The following is a 6000-nucleotide window of genomic DNA, read 5'->3' as shown; positions in this document are numbered from 1 at the left end:
TTCAAACTTAAAAAAAAAAACAAAAAAAAATGTTCAAATCTTTCTCCCTTTTAAAACAAAAACTAAAAAATAAAACTCTCACTCATTTCTTTGTGCAAAAAAAGTCTGTGTTTTTGTTATTTAACTGTATTTATTTTTAATCTATTATTGTAATTCAAGTCACCAGAACAATCTCATTAATTTCAACTGTAAACATTCATTTGATATCGACAAAAAAAAAAAAATGGTACAGATTGTTTTTGTTCATCCTTTAAATTCCAACTATTTTTCAAAAAAAAAATTTTATGTTTAATTGGGGAGAAAAAAAATTCTCTTTCTCTTTGCATGGAGAGGGGGGGGTTAAATTATTTTGTCAATAACAAAATAGAACATTGCCACCATCTTACGTCTCCTTCCAAGAAGGAGTAACATTTGCAAATAATAATTTCTTACATGCTGGGGGGGAGAGAGAGGGGGGAGGGCAGAGTGAACACTGCTCCTCATTAATATATATATATATATACTCACACACACACACACACCTTATAAAAGTGCTAAATTACTATCTAGATTGAGTCTTATCCCTTAATTCCATTGATCTTTTTTGCTCAGTAATAGTGGCCTTGTACCTGAATAGGTTAATTTTAGCAAAGACATGTGGCTTCTTATCAACCTTGGGATTCTAAACAAATAATGTCAAAAGCTTCCAGTTAATCTGAAGGTATAAACTACCCCTGTCTAAATCCCCATCTTCATTGGTAAATAAAATTAAAAAACTATCTCTACTTATATATAAAAGACACTTTGTAAGTTAATTCTCAATGGACTCCAAAACGTCTGGGCCAATTTTTATGAAGTTTCACATAAATGTACTTTATGTGCCTGGGAGTGTTCTTAGATAGGTTTTATATCGGACTGCCTCCGATAAGGATTGGAAGTCCATAATCAAACCCCATTAAAGAAAGAACAGTCTGATTTTGACCAAAGTTAACACTTTTATACAGCCCAACCTCCAAACTTAAATGCATTTGTAACCACACAAGCATAAGGGTCTTGCATATAAAATCAACAGTATGTGTTTTGATAAGATTGGCGCTGTTTAGAGCAGAATTAAAGTATATTTAACATTTGCATTTTAAACTTTAATTCAAGTTGATTTCATAAAATTAATTTTATAAAATCAACAGGTTTTTTTACAGTGTAATGTAGACTACAATGTTTTGCGGACTGTCACTGTAGGGAGACATGGTGCACTGTGATGAGTTCCCAACTAAAGCAGGCAACCAATTTCGATGACAAAACAATTGGAAATGTAGAATATTCATTGATCTTCATTTAATCCCAAGCAACGTCTGGTTTCCCTGCCAGTCTTCAAACAAATCATATAATCAGTTGTTTTGATGCCTACCCCATCCCAACCATTTACTAAAACAAAAATTATTCTCTCTCTCTCTCTCTCTTTAAAAGCTAGGATTATTTGGTTTAGTTAGTCATTTCATTTTTTTGACTAAAGCCCCTGTTTTGCCTTGGACTTTTAGACGTACATTTTTTATTATTGACCCATAATATTTATATTAAAAATATTTCTGGCAGGAAGCAAAAAAAAAAAAGTTTTTTTTTTTTTTTTTTTTTTTTTCGTATTTTATGTTGTGACTCCTTGTAAAAGACTGACTCATAATGATGGTGATGGTGGTTACGGGGGTAAGCCACTTGCCCTTCTTGGCTTTAAATTCAAATATCAACTTTATTTCTCTGGAAGGAACAAATGCATTTTTTTTAATTTAAAAAAAGAAAAAGTGTTACCCCTAAGGCTCTTCCATCAATAATTTGAAAGACTTTTTTTTTTTTCTTTTTTTTTTTTTTTTTTTCCAAAAGTTTGGAGAGGGAGTAAAAAAACTCCTGCAACAAAAGATTTTTACAAAATTAAATAATACTAAAAACAAAAATTCCTTCTCGCCTTTCGGCACTTTCTATGAGTGCCTCATGTGAAAAAAAAAAAAAAAAAAAAAAAAAACTTCCATGTCCCTGACCCTCATTCCCAGTCTCTTTGAATCTTGAAAAAAAAAAAAAAAACAAAGAGAAAAAAAAAAGCTGGACAAAAAAAAAAAATTTTTTTTTTTTTTTTTTTTTTTAACTTCAGACATTTTTTATATATTTTTTTTTATTTAGAAACTTTATTTCTGTTTTTATTTTTTTGTCTTTATTTTGAATTTATTCGAATGTAATAGAAATAAAAACATCTTTTCAACTTATTTTATTTTTTTATTATTCCAACTGAATGCCTGAGGGGAGGGGTATGTGCATACATCCACCTTTGTTCGTAACCCATTATCTTATTTAAAGAATATGGTCAATTATCGAAGTTTCCAAAATTTAGCCTTTTAAGAAAAAACAAAAGAATTTAGACATTTTGATATTGACGTAAGTATGATTATAAACTTGGTACAAATTAATAAAACCCTTAACTGATAAATTGTTTTGATGCATTTTATATATAATATATATAGTCATCCACATACAGTACTGTTTTGTTGTTTCACAGCTCATCAGTGCGGCTAGACAAGCAACTGCCTCGAGCCAGGATCGAAACCCAATCGCCCAAATGATAGTCAGAGCTTCTAACCGTTGCGCTATACGGCTGCTGCTATGTGGGCAGTGACTTAACAATGTTTTGACATTGTCCAAAGTACCTAAGCTCAATTTGTTTACACAAAGAGCATTGCTTCATACGCTAATGGCGATTTGTATATCACTTCCCAAATGCTCAACCTAAGATAGGGAGCATTTTTTATATATTTTAAAAAATAACTAGTGTTTCATGCTTATGTAGTCATCAGTGTGGAAAGTGATGATTACTGCTGGTCAGGAGATTAAGTCTCAGTCATAAAATCACCACTGACTTCATAGGCTAGTATTCCACTCCAAAGCCACCAACAACACAAGAATTGAGGGAAATTAAATGCCTATAAATGGCAAGTCAGTAGACATGTATAGTAAACAGTCAGGGAGTATTCAATGACTGAAAATCTGAATGTTGCATTTGCACCCAAATTAACCATTTCTTTTCATGATTTTCTAAAGAGGGCTCATTACAAGAAACCTTCTCAACCACCAACAGCTATGGCTAAAGATACATTGCCTGAAAGTACTTCTTTCAAACTCCTAAGCTTAATGTTTAATTTCTTTAAGGGCTTTACAGCTAAAACATTTTTTTTAAACTAATAATTGTTTTTATACCTAGAGACACTAGTTTCATACTTGTGAAATAATATATATTTTTTTTTTAATTGAATTTTCACCCCAAACAAGGCACAGCACCACTTTGATGTATGGACTACTATCAGGGACGTAAGTTGCAGGAATACTATGTGTTACATGATAAGGGCTGTCCCCTTTTCATGTAAGTATAAAAATAGAAAGATTTAGTTAAAATGAAATAGAATAGAAAAAATTCGAACCTCGTAATTTAGGTTTAGAAATAGATTACGAGAGAGAATTAGCAAATGGAATGTGAAAACAAACCATTGTTTAGCTTAGAGATAAAATAGTTTTAAGAAAAGAATGTGCATTGTCAATTCTGTTATGAAAATTCAATTGAAGAATGCAACTATAAGATAATTTGATAAACATGTTTTTAACATATTGGAAATATAGGTTACTGGGAATATAGGTTAAAATTCCTTTTGTAAACAAAGGAAAAAGTTTTGGACACGCATTTCCAGAACACGTGAAAGAAGACACATGTTTTAACATGTGTATGACGTCATGGAAAATGGGAAGTTCTCGATATAGTTAGAAACTTTAGAGTTAAGCAGAGAGAAACTGGGGAGAGTCTGAGGACGACAGACGACAGTCCAGACATAGGATTCGAACGTCTAGAAGCGAGACGGTCACCTTTGAAACTTAGAATGTGAAATTTGAATTCTTGACTATGAAAACCACGACCGGTCGGGAGAAGAAATAAACCCATCATGTGTTTTTATAAACGTCTTTGTGTTGTAATTCTACCAAAAGGTAAAGTGAAAATTGTCATTATGTCTTGTATATCATGTAGTTTAAAATGTCTTTACATACACATCTCATATCTACAATGTGAACACTAAGACTGTCTCCTCACTCTAAGAGCTTCTACACTTCTAAGTATGAACATTTAATATATATGAATCTCTTCATAACACGATAACAGAACGCAAAAGCATCTCTCTTAATAAAACTCTCTAATAAGACTCTAACATGCACTTTTAATAACAACAACAAAAGAATAAAAACAAGAATAATAACTATATAACATATATATAGGGAGCTGAGCAGCAAGATGTCAGTTCACATTACACTTGAACTTCTGCATGTCAGTACAGTTGAGAAAACCTGAACCTAAACGGGAGGTTCAGAGTCTAGACGTTCTGGAGAAGAAACCATTCGAGTAGAAAGCCTTCTTACATTTAGGGATCTCTACTGTGTAAGGGTGGGATTTTGGTGTTTGTCAGGGGTATTTATGTTGATGGGGGGGGGCACAAGGGCTTGTAGTTCGTTAGAGCATCCACCATAAAGTACTTGTAGAACAGGCAGAGGGATGCATCATTTCAGCGATGGGACAGAGCTTGGAGTTTGAATGACAGTTTGGGACCTATCGGGTTGGCGATTCTCTTTTGAACCCTATCCAGAAGTGAGAGACTAGTAGCAGGTGCACCAGCCTAAATGTGACAACGATACTCCATACATGGGCGAATGGTGGCCTTGTAGAGGTACAGGATATTTTCAGGCGTAAGTAACTTTCTAGCACAGTAGAGAGAGGCCACTTTCCTTGCAGCGGTCCTGGCGATGTTCTTGATGTATCTGTTCCAACTCGCGTTCCCTGTGAACGTTGGTCCGAGAAAGTACTTTCAGGTAATGTATCTTTAGCCATAGCTATTCGTGGTTGAAAAGGTTTCATGTAATTATTGAAGAAAACAAGCTTAGTCTTTGCAGCATTAAATGTGACAATCCATTTTTGTTCCAATTCCACTATAGATTGGAGGTGTCCTAGTGTTTTTTGCCATTTCCTAAGGTATATGTTCATTTGTTTTCCCCTCATGCCTGTTATAAAGCGTATTGTCATCAGCAGAGACAATTCTATCGGAGAGGTCATTCATGAATATTAGGAATAATAAAGGTTATATTTGCACATACAAAAATTTAGCAAGACTGACTTTCTCAACTGCCAGATTTCTTTATAAAAGGTTTGATCAGCTCGTAACAATCAGCAGGAATTATTTCAGCATGTATTTTTTGAACATTGCCGGGGGCGTATATTTTCTACACTTTGGATTGGCTGATTACATACATTTTTTACTATTTTATTTTATATTCAAACCTCAGTCGGTTTTTGTACAAAATTTGTCTTTATATTTTTTTTACTGTTTGTTAAACACAAATTATAACCATTTAATACAAAAATCAGTAATGTAAATAAATTTTAAAAAATAAAAACACTAGACGAGTCACATATCACAACACGTTTAACACACATAAGTTAACAGACTTGTTATATATATATATATATATACACACACAACCCATTGAACAACACTAATACTGTGCCATGGATAAAGATGTTTGCTAAAAATCAATTGTTAATTCTAAAAGTGTAAGCCATGTTTAGTTTCAGAAGTTTCTGATGGTTCGTTGTTCTAAACAAGTTTTGAGAGGTGACTGGTTTGCAGTAGACAGAACAGTTTCCGATGGTTCACTGTTACAAGTTCTGAGAGGTGACTTGTTTGCAGTAGACAGTTCCACAGAGCAAAATATTCTTACTGTGTCGAGACGGAAAAAAATATGTGAAACTGCTACGGAAAAGGGTTAATATTTATGGAGCAACTCTGGTTTCTGATTGGTTGATAGCAGAACGTGAATTAATTCGATTCGTCAGTTTCTAGCAGCATCGTTTATAAATAGAATCGTCCGACTGTGGGATCAAACCTCATTATAACTCCAAAATATTGTAACATTAATGATAGCCTTCTGACAGTTGAAGGTTCAATC

This window comes from Euprymna scolopes, chromosome 41 (genome assembly GCF_053919585.1).
Source record: "Euprymna scolopes isolate OS-2025 chromosome 41, ASM5391958v1, whole genome shotgun sequence".
Classification (NCBI taxonomy): Eukaryota; Metazoa; Mollusca; class Cephalopoda; order Sepiida; family Sepiolidae; genus Euprymna; species Euprymna scolopes.
The sequence above is the reverse complement of the archived record's forward strand: the minus strand, read 5'-3'. Positions refer to the sequence as shown.